This window comes from Botryllus schlosseri, chromosome 3, assembly GCF_051294905.1.
Source record: "Botryllus schlosseri isolate E-star chromosome 3, Bs_hap1, whole genome shotgun sequence".
Taxonomy (NCBI): Eukaryota; Metazoa; Chordata; class Ascidiacea; order Stolidobranchia; family Styelidae; genus Botryllus; species Botryllus schlosseri.
The window spans coordinates 25,810,886-25,825,151 of NC_137238.1; the positions used below are offsets into that span (position 1 = coordinate 25,810,886).

The window sequence follows — 14,266 nt, forward strand, 5'->3', positions numbered from 1 at the left end:
TATTTTAATTTGGGCCATAGTTTGGGTCACCGTATACGTGACGTTGCAATAAAATGATGAGTAGCAGACTTTGTACGCAACTTACCCCCACTGCTATCCACAATTACCGTGTTTCGAGTGTTGGAAATACGTCCGGATGATTCAAAAAGTTTGTTTAAATTTCGCATTGATCACCACAGATTTATTACTGTGCAAACACTCGTTTTCGTGGTGATCACGTTTTGTGGTTGCATCAGATCGCCTCCGAGGTGGCCCTGCATCATTGCCTCTTCGTTTTAAGGGCTATCCGTGCGGATAGGTGTCGAAAGAATGCGATAGAAGTCCACTTCTATCGCGTATTAATATCTCTCATGCCACGCCACCGATTCTCATTTGATGTAGGGACGTCTGTCATTAGATTACGGCGAAATGAAATGACGCGTGCCGCGTAGACCGCTAAACTTTGACACGCGGTCTATTGTGCCATCATTTCCAGCAATTTGCTTGGCGTTTACAGCCAAGGCATATATCGATGTATTTGCTAAGCCAATTGTCCATGAATCGCTTTATGTAGCCGCTAATCAATCGAGTCTAACGGGTGTGTAACGGCTGGGAAGCCTTCGGTGTTTGCAGCGATGTTGAAAATGTGTCACATATATCATGGCCAATATCTATTTTTAACTCCGGTTAATAGCGTGGGCGCGTTTACAAACAATATTTTGCTCAAAAACTAATTGCCACTGGAATGAAACGGGGGAATTCATCACTGTCAGTTGAATTATCGAGAATCGGTCATAGTAGTTACCTTTGCACAATCATACAAGGATGATGTAAAATCCCTGTAATGCCACCATGATTGAAACCCGAAAGCTAAGAAAAACTATATACAATCCCTTTATGATTTTAGTCACTTGCCATAAATGGCACTTGTCAATCATAGCGTCTATAGTTCTCGCCAAGCCTTCATGCAGTAAAATGTTCTCGGGCAATATATCTTTCGCATTCGTTAAAACTGATGGTAATTCATGTCTGCGTTCAACGTCTGAGCCCGATTCACGAGTGACTGTATATATTTTTAACATATTTTGAAGTCAAATAAAGCTTGTGACCGGAAATCTTGATAATTTAATTAAAAACGCGTGTTTCACCAATGCAAAGAAACTGTCGAAGATATTGTTTCAGATAGACAGAGTAATGTCACGAATCAATCAAGTCTATACTAAGTGAGATGGTACGATAGAAGATATGCGATGGTTTCACCCATTTTAAGGAGCGTTAACATCCTCTTACCGATATATCCTATACACCTATGAATTGAGATTGCATCGGATTCAAACCATAAAAATGTAGACTATTTTGCCTTGTCAGCTATCTCTTTTTGGGTAATTCGGATCAAATGTTAAATAGAATCAATCCACTCGCGCTATTGACATTTCCACACCTAATTTAAGGGATCGCACCAACCTCGTACTGCACCCGGTATTTCAGGAAATATCACGGAGTCGATAATTCAAGCTGAACAAAATCTGTTTGATGTGACAAATTGATCGATGGCCGCACGCATGTGCGCGATATTTTGATGACGAACAATATATCACCCCTACAGTAGTGTGATACGCGTAATAAATCTGATTATTTACATAGGTATTTACGTTTGGATGTGAATACCTATTAGTAACGTAAATTCAATCCTCAAAAGGCGGATTATGAATGTTCAATCTGAAGGTGGATTAAGTAAAATAACCTAACGACTGGGTTATGCGGTTATCACACTTCATTGGATAAATCGAAATCGCTTTTAGCATTAGTACGACCACAGAGTTCTAATTCTACGATGCTGGTAGCAAAATGACTGAATCGGCTTCAATATGAAGTCACTACTTGCTCAATAGTTATGTTTTTATAGTTAGAATACTTGGATACTTATTGTAAGCGAAACTACTTACTTTTTTCAGTTTTGATTTCGAAAAGTAGTTTTTCGGTCAGTATTCATTCTTTTTATGCGTTGCGTGAAATTGTCAAAAGAACATTGCGAAATAACCACGGTAACGGAATACTAAAGTATGGATGATTGCGCCTCGTAGTGTCATTGGTCATTTCTAGGGCTGGGCACAATGATTCGAGTACTCGAATTTGAATCGAGTAATTATTTTAATGATTTGAGTCAAGTAGCAAAAGACGATTTTTTGGAGTACTCAAAGTTGCTTTATTAAGGAGAATTATGGTTTCCATACTATTTTCCACCGTCGAAGCCAAGAAACCTTGATTGGGTGTAACGCAGCCTATGAAACATATAGTAAAATGCAACAACCGTTACTGGGAAAACACTTCCGAAGTCATGATCCTCCCACAACATTGTCACAAAGTGCAAAGAAATACCAAAACCACCTTTAATGTGATGGATAACAGACATTTTGTTCATTGTGATGGCTCAAACGGTATATATTTGAACTTGGACACGGTACATTTTCTGTGACGTCATCACGAGTATACTCGAATACTTGTCTCGACTCGAAACATAATAGGTGATTTAGAATCGAATCACTCAGGTACTCGATTTTGCCCAGCCCAAGTCGTTTTGCATAAGTCTCAAAGACAAATATTGCCATTGCGAACGTAGCCACATTCTTAGCGAAAAAAGGTGTATATATTCACACCCGTGTATCACCCGCCATGCACGGGTGTGAAACTCTGAATATACACCAATGGTACACGAAAGCAGAACCTACCTATAGCACCACGGCATAAATGAAACACAGCATTTTAATCCAAATCACGCTTATACGTAAGGACATAGTTGGGTTGAACCACGACGTAATTCTAGCGTAGCTTCTGTTTGGGCGGTGTACCATGCGTTGGAAGTGAATACTTTTTGCTATGGGCGTTCTTACGATTAAACACTAAAAGTATGTGCGACCAAATATACTTTTGGAAACTACTTATTCACGGAGTTACTTCCATTATTACTAGGGTAGCAACGACAAATATACTTGACCACTTCTGATTGCGATTCCATAACGCCAAAAAAGTCAAATTAGGAAAGGAAGACCCCGTCATTGACCTGCCAATACATAGTCATATACAGAACCTCCGTATGATGCTATGGTCATCAAGGAGCGCTAATGGTAGCGCAGATCAACCGTTTAAAAGCGATGCCGCGCGCGATGCGCAACGGGTATTTTGAAAACCAAACCAGCGCCGCAGAAGGTCGCTTAAAACAACAAAAGTTAAGGGGGCACGCCGGGAACTCTATCCCCACAACACGCCGTCAGTTGCGTTACGGCGATCGGGGTTCAATCGGAGATGGTCAAAGTCATCACTGTGCACTGTGCACTGTGCAGTGTGCACGGACGAGGCTAATGTAAACGGTCGCGGGGCTATACTTGCCGATGAGTAAATTGTAAAATTAGTCGCAGGTGTGCGTTCCGCATTGCAGAACGGTGGACGCAACAACGTGCTGTTATGTATCTGTATATATACTAAGGAATGCTCTCGTAAGGTTTGGTATGGCACTCATCGCGAGTGATTCCCTCAAGTACATTTCTTCGAGATGTTTGTATTTCTACATCTGCCATAACCGCTAAGCGGCAAACCATATTTGCTAAATCAGCTACATTAAACACGAAACAGGGGTCAACCATACCACCCTACTCATATGGGAAAGCTTCGTGGGTTATTGCGTCTGATTGCATGATCACACCGAGGCGCACCAAATTCAAATCGCTACAGCAAAGGTCGCTATTTGATCCGCATGCTTGCCGTTGCGTTAAATGTCGTATCTATTGAACTGTCCGCGCGAATTCAAAGGTGCGCAATTACCGTTAATTGTAGTCAATTCGTTAACCGCCAGCATTGTATACCTTCGAGTCGTCCGCCAGGCGCCACCCCCAATGCTTACGAGCATCCTTCCGCATTATTGCTTTAATTACCAAGTCGTAAAAAATGCAACCTGGGACATATACGTATATATTTGTAGAGGAGGGCCGGTGTTCCGGTTACTCAAGTAAAAGTACAAGTAATACCGTAAATTTTAACTCAATTACAAGTAAAATTTTGTGGCTCTTTCAAACGAAAATAAAAAATGAAAGATACGAAATGTACTCAAGTTCGTACTTTCTTATAGTAGATTGGGTCAGGAGATCACATATCGTTAGCAGTTAATATGGGGTGGCTTCTACGCGACGCATGCAAAATGACGAGAGCAACTTCACAAGCAATATCGAAAATATATTGAATTCAGGTACCGCGATACGGGGAATGGTTTTCCCGAGTTGTTATGACAATGTCCGTCGTGAATCTATAATGCAACCTCTAAAAAACGAAATATAACGTGCAATAAGGAGTGCCTGGAAATTTGTTAACCAGAAGTGGTGGTGGTCTAATAAAATATAACCACTTTCGTAAGTATAGTAAGAGTTGGTAAATCACATATCTGAGTTATCTGAAACAGTAAAAACACGTTTTCACTGGCGTTCTCTCTACATCTATGGTTTTTCTAGATTTGAATTTTTAATTGCGAAATCAGGTTTCAAGTTATTTTTCAATTCATCAGATTACGACCACATGATGGCGCTTGGAACGGTCACAACTCATTGCGCTTGCCTGTCGGTCATTGAACTGTTGCAGTGTTGAGTCACCTATGGTAAGTTGCGGCGATAGAAATATGGCGTGTTATTTAAACGTCGCGCTCTTGTCGTATCATTTAATGGTGATCCATTAGGACCGAAGTGTTACCCATACTCTTAGACGCAGATAGAAGAGGTCGTACGCATTGCGGGCCAGCGGAACTATGACGTCACCAGTATTGGCCTAAGTACACGAGATATTTCACGTCAATGTTATAGATAAATTCCCAGAGGTTGTCAGCGGGGAATTAATTACTCCTACCTTTTCGGAGTACCCAAGTGCGTTTTGCCTACTTGCTCTACTTGCTCAAGTGCTTATGTTTCAAGTCAACTTCCCCACCTACTTCGACAGTATTTGAACGCAGCGTCTGATTGTTTACACTTTCAATTTGGTAAAAAGTGACAGTATGGTTGCGTGATGGATTTTCAGCTCTTTTGTGAGTGATATTGCTATCGAGAACCGCACGGAATGATACCTGTGTCACGGTAATTGCATATGTCCCGAGACGGTGGTCATTTCGCGTTATTCGCTAAGATTAATCTTGCAATTGTGAAAGTACATCCGCACTAGACAACCTGCTTAAGTAAGCGGCCGCTCGACATAATTTACATTTGAAGCAATACTTCCTTGGGTAGTTTTCAAGCATCTCATTTTGTTACTTCTACATCAAGTAGTTTTGTCGTGTTTTGGAACTAGCAGTTGTCCACTGGAACAAATGCCCCCCCCCCAAATATTCATCTACTTGTAAATGAATAAAAATTGACTGGATTTCTTCGACTTATACTTGAGGAGCATTGCAGTCTCCTCTGATCAGCTCCGCGTGTAGCTCATACTTGTATGGGTCCATGGAACTTATCACGTCACGGTTAGACATACTGTACAACGAACATCGCGCTGTTAGATGTGCTGTAAGATCTTAACAAATATTTGCAACTAATAAAATCCACACTATACGTGGAGTTCGCCACACAATAACTCTAAGGCGATAGCGATCGCGATAAATCACACGGTCTGTAATTCATTCGATGCCCATCTATTACGGGTCCTCGCGATATAGACAGGGAGATAGCGTTATGAATACGTGTACAAATAATAATTTTTTCAACACACAATGGTGTGTGCCTTTCTCATAGAGTAGCCTCGTCTCACAAAGGCGCGCTTCTAAGTGCTTTGCAGTCGCGTATACATGGTCGTGGGCAAACGGCGCTGTGAAAGCGTCGAAAAGCGGTGGCTATCTCGCGGGATTCCGTGTACGCAAAGGCGCCCAGCACAAATACCTACTAATAGCTCGGACGACGCGGTTCTCGGCGGACTTTTCACCTTTCCGCGAGCGCTCATCAATAACGAAGTGGACGGACTAGTTCGTGACATAGACTGGCATTGTGAGAACGGGGCCACGTATTTCGTTTATGCTATTTGACACGCTGAAATGATCCGGAAAATGACGCAATCTCAACCGTGTATACCATAGCACTCGTGGGAGGAAATGTGATTTCTTTCACGGTCGTTGTCATATTCAACTGCTTCACTTTAGAGATTTTCAAATCCGAATCGAAGTAGTGAAAATCAATGGTCACGAAGTAATTCATTTTGCGAGTAGTGGAGCGTATGTTTTGCCTCCTTGTTCTAATACAGTAGTTATGCTTTAGATTACTTCTACCGAACAGGTTTCTCGGCAAATCTATTGACTTGATACATTTTGGATTTCGTAAAGTAGAAAGTAGTTTTGAGGTGTGCCTGCATACTTTTTATGAATGAAATAGTCGATACAACTGGACGAAAGAGACCTTTTATCACGGTAACTGAATGTCTTTACGAAAATTACACGTTGGTCATTTTGCGCTAGTCTCTGATACGCGCCTGGAATTTCTATAGGCCAGCAACGATTACCTGAGAAAAGTATGCGACCCATCGACCACTTCTGCACTTTGTAATTAGGTACTTGAGTACATAACATATATTCATTCTATTGTACTTGATATAGTTTTGAAATGGCTTTGAAGTGATACTGCTACTTGTAATTAGCTATAAATTTACGGTGTTACTTTGACCTCTATTCGAATGGAAACGCTGACTGCTTTGTCCAGCATTGCATATGTTCGATTGCTGTTGTTTCCACCCGTAGCAGGTTGGAGTGGATGTAAGATTTTCGAATCCAAAACCTGTTCCGGATTAGAGGTCCTAATCCCAATCCTCTTCGTAAAAGTCATCAAGTACCACCGCTTAGCGTATATCCGTAGTCGTCTTGAATTCGACGAAATCGGTTGATGACTCCCGTCTCTATATCCGAATCAGTGTTCGATCTTGCAAATATCCTGAACCGGAACCAGGTATTTCCAATGTTAAATCTATTCCCATTGCCGATGCTTGGCTATAAACCTGCCGCCAGCATGGATTTCGACTTTTAGACTTGGTCGGTCTCATAACGTAATTACCAAACCGTGACGTCGCTCAGACGCTGCCCTGAAAGAAAGCCGTGTCATATAAGGATTCTCGGCTCGGATGGTTGTCAGAATTCATTGTCGAAATGATATACCTACACAGCACCTTGATTATGAATAAAACTAAAAGATTCAAAGGAAGGGACGTGGAATTTGACCAATACGAAATGAAATTAACAGAGTTAACTAAGTTAACAGAGTTTAATTAACTTACAATACATTGGCGTTGACCTGCGTAGCGTTGACGGTAAACTGAAAAGCACAATGACATAGATCTATATTGCTGCAATGTTGCTAAGTCTTAAAAACGTGTTTCCTATGGCTCAGATGAGATTTTCCGCTACGGTTAAACGTCCACGTGAGCTGTGATTGAAATCGACCCATTTGACGCCGGCTGTCTACTGTCTTCCTAATTCAATTGAACGATCTATCACTTTCATTAAAGTGTCAATGTGCTGATTCGTGATTGATCCAGCATACTGTTGAATCTGCATCGAGAAGACATTGACCGCGTACCGAAATCGTTTCCTATGAAACCGCAAGATCTGACTCTAGTATTGCATTATCAAGCTTTGATGTTACGGTTGTAAAAGTATGGAATTCGGTTTGAAAGTCTGGTTTCAAGCTCACCTTTCAGGTAGCTTTCGACCTTACTAACGTAAATTGCAACGTTCATCTCAGTAGCGAGCCCTCACTGCTTGACAGCGACGCCAAGACTTTCGGACAAATCCATAGCGGTATGGCTGTAGCTATATTGGAATCACCACCAAAAGCACTACGCCGCTACCACATTGAGTTTTGTCATACATGTAATTGAGAATATGGAGCTAGTTATTATGCTCTTCAAGCAGAAATAGTAGGTCCAAGTAAGTATGCAGAAATCGACGAAATCTGTGTCCTGGAGAGATGAAAATATACTCAAATTGGGGAAAAACTGGGTCTGAACATTTGGACATATAAAACAAATATTACGCACTCCAAACAGGTATACAAATTTGTCACCTCATGTTTCGTTATTGAACCCATTCGGATGACTTGTCTCGTGTTGTACCCACAGCAGCAAACCAACACAACATACGTCTTCGATAAGTAGCGCAATCGCAAGCGTAAAATTATTTGAGTAAATACATTCGTTTTGCTAATTAACCGGTGTCCTTTCCGCCCCCAACGGCATGGTAATAGCCAAAACATATCTTTCTCGACGAACAGCCCGATTGTCATCTGCAGACTCAATCGGCATCAAGAATCTGTTTTGAGTGAAATCGACCGTACCCTTTTGACCCATTCCGCGAACGGCTACCGTTGTGAGTCATATGGAATATGCCCAGAAAATCGCCTTTTGTGACCTGCGCCGGTTGTTAGTATCAAAATATCGGACGCGGACACTTCAAGTATGGGTACAGTGGTAACGGCTTAGCGTAAACTGTACAGATATTTCAACTTTCCACATCACAAATACTATAACGATGTCAAAATGAGTGATACTGCACTCGACTCGAACTCGATTTGGAATCAAATAACTGAGGTTTACTCGATTTCATGTGCCCATATTTAACGTCGAGGTAAAACGTGGTAATATCTTGAAAATCTCTTGCACACTGGACAATGATTGTTCCCGTCGGTACACAGTATATATACAACCTAATATCTCAGCTTCCGAACCGGAAGGTATTCTCAACGCCGGTTCATTCAAATCTAAATGCATGTCGATATCCGCTTGATCTGTGTGGAAATTTAAACTCTAACGTGGCTATCCGTATTGGCTATACGTTCTTCACAGTCGTAGTCCTTTTTGCCTTTAGACAAGCCGAACAACATTTTCACCTCGCCAGTGAAACAGAATGCAACTACACAAGGCTCATATCTTCTACTGCAAGTATACTCTTAATGGGTGGGTATCTTGAATATTTATTTTGCCATCGTTATATTTATACGGCAGAATTTACGTAAAGGAGTTGATAACCGTTTCACCCATATAACCGTGCAATCGTTACATTTCCTTCGTAGTCGAATATATTTCATGACTCGAATATTTAATAAAATAGATCACGCCGCAATTCCATATCCAATTGGTGATTTTCTCGCGCATATTGCGTGTAATGACAAATCAGTTCAATAATGGCATGGCATCTGTATTTTGGAATCCTAATTTTAATCTGAAAAGCTTCTCGGAGGTACGGCACTTCAATACACTATTCAATTGTTTAATTTTAAACTGTTTCGAAGGGTGTTAAATCCGAATCTGTGCTAATCTTTGCCATCCTATGTGCCCGTGTTAATGGTATCCAATTATCGACACCAAGTTCGAATATGATTCACCTCATTGCTGCAATCGCTTAGCAGGGTAAAATCGTGCATTATCACGTGCTGAATCATCAATTCCAAAGATCGTTATACTTCCGATGATACAATAACGAATAACCTGCATCTCTATACCACATACAATACAGTTTCCTGATGTAACTTGGTGCACAGTCTCGGACTCGGACACTTTCCACTATAACCGGAGAATGTCCATCTATTTCAAGATCAACGATTGCTGCTGGAAACATCAACGAATACTTGACGATTACAAACTCGTATAGGCCACATACTGGACACAGCTCGGGATTCGCGTGAAATCGAAAAGCAGCTCATCGTTTCGCTAGTTCCTTTTGACGCCTGCTCGATTTCACGCCTTGCTCGTCATAGAAACAACATTTGCCGACATCCAACACGCAGGAGTCGCTCAGACAGGTACAATATGTCATTAATATCGTTCTAACAGACGGTTGCAGATTTTTATTTGCGTATTCTGACTTGGGACGTAAACGAATTCGACTTTCATCATAACTAGACTTGTGCACATGCATATTGCCATATGTAACTATGTGACATGCTTATACCGACACCACAGGCATGCCGGTTTTTGGATGTGACACGAACCCACCCATCACATCGATTTTTCCCACCGGGGCAATAAAGCAATAAACGGAATACGATAATGATATACATACGCTTCCATACAACCTCGGTTGGACGATGCCAATGTCAGACAGTCTTCACTGACTAGCATGGACTATTCTACTTCCACTGCTTGAATATTTTACTCACTCAGACCTTGGGTGAATTTTGTTTTATGGCATCGTCAACAATCCGAGTGCACGTAGTCATGGAATTGATGCGTGTCTCGTACAGTGACAGCATATAGGCAATGAATAATTATATTCCTTTACCGAAGTGTGGTCGAAACAGTACAGTTTACTGGTTATCGCCAAGCACAATCTGATATAGGTAGTGTTCAGCACGCTAGTATGGAATGGGCTTCGTGATAAATTGGCCTGCTGAAAAGTGACCGTAGATTTAAAGAAACGAAAAACACCACATCAACATCAAGCGATATCTGGAATGAGAAATTTGTGGACAGTAGCCGTTGCCCGCGCATAGTACACGCTCGTGACCCCTTGCGTACGCACCTACACGAACGTATGTACTCACAATTACAGCACTTTATCCTATACATTCACGCGTATTACCATTCGATTTTCCTGACATATCTTCTCCGACCGAGACAGCCTTTCACAAGCCACTTACCCCACATTACTAAAGGTCATGCGCACCTCGCCGCGGAGAAACCGCGCTAAGTGTCTACACCTTCCGTGCTAATTGTGGGATGAAGAGAACAAAATTATATCGCAGTCTGGAAGTAGAACTATCCCGGTAAAGCGACTGCTTCGAGATTAACTCGCGATGGTGGTGGTATGTGGTCAGTGCGAGAATTACCACACATTTGGGCTATTACGTGCTATCTACAAACAGGAAGAGAGTGTTAATAACGATGCACTTGTTCACAGAAGAACTATTTGCGCTAATTACCGATGTGGCTTTTAATTAGGGATTCCTATCTAGCGGTGTAATATCGATCGAATACAAAGCCTACGGTTAAATGTTCTCGAAATCTTGCAATATCGTCGTGGGTGACATTCGCAAGAAGTAGCACCATAAACCAGGGGATTGTTGGGAAACCACTTCCTTCGAAAGATATTCTTGCCTAATATGCAATCTTTTTTAATGTCAATCGGTTGATTGATAAAAGCATATGGACTCTCATATTCTTAATAGTTTGAACGAGAATAGAAAACATTATTTGAAGTGCAAACTCTATTAAATGTACAAATTTACATGCGCCTTTTACTGAAAAATGAATAGAATGCGGCCAAAGTTTCAATCACTCCTAAACCACACTTTTCGTGCTCTGAGAAAACCCCAGTATCGCGTGTAACCATGCACAATGTCGTGTGTAGAGCTTCGCTCTTACATGTCAATGTATAAGTACATGAAAGTATAATGATTCATGTCAAGTGACATGTCACACCGCACAAATGATATTTATGTCACTGCGTAATGGGCATAATAAATAATTGAAATATCAGTATTGTTAACTATGTACCACGACGATATTGGAGTCGACATATCGGCCGAACTCGGTTTGAACTCGTCGTCAACCAGGGAATATTTGCTCTAAAAGTTACGCCCGCTAGAAGGTATACTAATTGCGGCTCAAATGACTTAACTTGATTAACCAATATTCGCACCGATGACGCGGTTAAGTGCTTGCAATAAGACGGAAGCTACGTTAAAGGCTTATGCAGCGGCGGCAACACACCAACAATAGACCTCGGTTACGGAGCCGCTTTTAACCGCGGACCATCTTGTGTACATTGCAATCAAGGCAAGCCTCACAGAGCGTCATTATCTTATATTACCGAAATGTAGCCGCAAATTTGTACAATAAATCCGCGGCGCACGCTCGTGAAAAGACATTAAAGTGTAGTTGCTTGAAGTGAATTCCCTGGATTAACTTTTCTCGGATTAGGATTAGATTCGGATTAACTTTCGCGTAAGTAAAAGACAAACACGCCACGACAATACACTCAGGGGCAAGCGACCCTGAAATAGGAGTTAATCCGGTTTAGGTCTGACTAAGGTTTCATCAAGCACGCGTGATACATAATGACTGTACGAGTTGTTGAGGTAATTGGGATTCGACTGTAATGATAACCCAGATTTTATCAAAAAGAATTGGTGGTCTAGGAATGTGGTTTTTATGCGTTGTGATTGCGCTCGAACCCTAACATACTTTTGTGCTACACCCCGTCTTGACGTGCCTGCCAAGATTACAGAATATAACCTCAATATTACGTGTCATGTCACCCTCAATGCAAGACACTCCCAGCGCTATTTTTGAGCTGATATTGACTGTGGCGAGCGTCTAACCGACCGTACACTCACCCGTAAGACTGTGCACGGTTCACAGCAGGAAATGTATAGATCCCACAGCTTTGTAGCGTGACATACGCGCTAAAAATTACGAGATATGGCATATTATATATCTTGATTAAAAATCACCCGCGTATAATGACAGCGTGAGGTGATCGGGTATGTGTTCACAAGATTAGACGAATATCGCATCTGCCTTGTGCGCAGCAATCCAGCTTAACGTTATAATGCGTGTGATTACGATTGGATTCGATTCTGTTTTTATTACGAATACCCCGTCGTGGATTTAGCAATTTGGATATTGAAAAACCAATGTGTCTTGAGTTTGAAATTGGTAATGCTGGCATATGCTAGTCTGGCTGCAAGCTCGTTCCTGATGCCTTGTCACGCAAAATGGACCGTGCCGGCGACTAAGAAGCTTGCAGGCCATTGCAAATTCGTGACTTGAATTATACGGAATCTTATTGGTGCCGTTCTTGATCAGAGTGTGAAGTTATGATTGCAGAAATTACGACAAGAGACTTTGAAATCAAATGTGTGTGAGTGAGTGTGTGGCAACAACAAAAACCGATAAGTAGAAGTAGAACTAGTCTACAATGATGACCACTTAATAATTCGTGAAAGTAGACAAAGGTGAGCACCGACCACCTCTAATTGTAATTGAGCTGAAATTCATAGCGTTGCTTTTACTTGTAATTGATTAGTTACACTGACCAACTTGACCTCTTCTGTCGGCTGTACAATAGCTACATCATTACAGCGGATTTCAACGGGGGCTTAGCGAATCATTCGGCGTCTGTAGCAGTTGATTCACGACACGGGGTCATTGCGATTCATGAATCATCACTCGCTGCGCGGTCTGGCCAATCTAATTACGTCTGACCGCTAGCATCAAGTCTCTTGGATCTCAGGTAACCAGCAAACGCATCGGCACTATGCAATCTCCAGCCACGTTGCGGTTCACAACATACGCGGAATCCGCTACCCCACAAAGGTCCAGCTCCAAAGCCAATTGTACAGTCACGCCGAACGCCATACGTGAGGAAATCGCAACGCCACGCGAAGTTCATCGTTGGGGACGTGTGACGGAACAAACGGTCGTACGCGTCACAATCGAAAGGTCTCTTTGGAGTTGTCAATCCTTGGGCGGAGATCGCGATCCCGACCCGGCGGGAAGCGTTTGCTTGACGGGGCGTGCTGGTGATAAATGAATGTAGCTCCCTTCTCGTTTCGATAATAAGCACAGGTTTCTGGTATTTGTCACGTCGTTTTTCTATCAATGGCGCTGTCATGGATGAACCGTAATCCCCGTGGATTGGTGTTTTGAGAAATAGTAGTGAAACACAACTGCACATCCGTTTAACTAACGTTGCCCTTTCTTTACTTTTATTGATCTGCTCATTGCTTACCTGCATCTTTACGTAGTGGGCCGCAGGTACTCGAATGTTCCTGACTAGTAAATGACTATGTAAAATACTGTACAATACAGGATTCGGCCCTACCTCTTGGACCACCTAGACAAACTAAACAATTTATGTTGAGATCCATTTGCACATAAAGCTAAAAACAGTATCAGTGTGAGCGGTGGAGTCGTAGTTTGGATAATTTTCTCTTGATGGAGTCGGAATCTCATAGACCTTCTAAATACCGTTGGAGTTGAAGTTTTTTATGGAATTCATGGTGTTTGTCGACTACTATGGTCATTTACACCAGGCCAATTTTCTTCATTTCTATTAAGTAGATGCCGACTTGTGGCACGACCAACTTCTAGGCATTTATAAGACACCGCTTGCACGGATAAGATGGCCAAGAGGAGCCTTGATACCAGCGCCCCCTCCCCACACACATACTTGGGTAGGAATTGTGCAGTCGGCCTCGGAGTGGGATTTGTGGAGTTCGGCACCAAGTATAATGTAAAATAAAACGATATTTTCTTAAATGTTACTATTGTCATTGTAGTT

The 14,266-nt window shown here is 41.9% G+C and overlaps 1 protein-coding gene and 2 long non-coding RNA genes across 14 annotated transcripts in view; 1 reads left to right on the forward strand and 2 right to left on the reverse strand.

Moving 5' to 3' along the window:
- Window positions 1-14,266, reverse strand: part of LOC145435413 (uncharacterized) — a 428,570-nt gene that overhangs the window by 272,907 nt on the left and 141,397 nt on the right. The window lies entirely within an intron of this gene.
- The window catches only part of LOC145436203 (uncharacterized), an 81,217-nt gene that overhangs the window by 40,558 nt on the left and 26,393 nt on the right, over window positions 1-14,266 (forward strand). For 8 of the 12 annotated variants that reach the window (XR_013914213.1, XR_013914214.1, XR_013914217.1 and 5 more), the window contains 3 exons: window positions 4,532-4,621; window positions 8,849-8,937; window positions 9,575-9,782. This is a non-coding gene — a long non-coding RNA (uncharacterized LOC145436203). Of the gene's footprint in view, window positions 1-4,531; window positions 4,622-8,848; window positions 8,938-9,574; window positions 9,783-13,216; window positions 13,426-14,266 lie in introns of all 12 variants that reach the window. The other 4 variants (XR_013914211.1, XR_013914209.1, XR_013914210.1 and 1 more) reach the window with 2 other exon arrangements.
- On the reverse strand, window positions 6,382-8,854 carry LOC145436205 (uncharacterized). Its single transcript, XR_013914222.1, has 2 exons — window positions 7,677-8,854; window positions 6,382-7,068 (listed from the first exon to the last, which is right to left on the reverse strand). It is a non-coding gene; the product is annotated as an uncharacterized LOC145436205 (long non-coding RNA).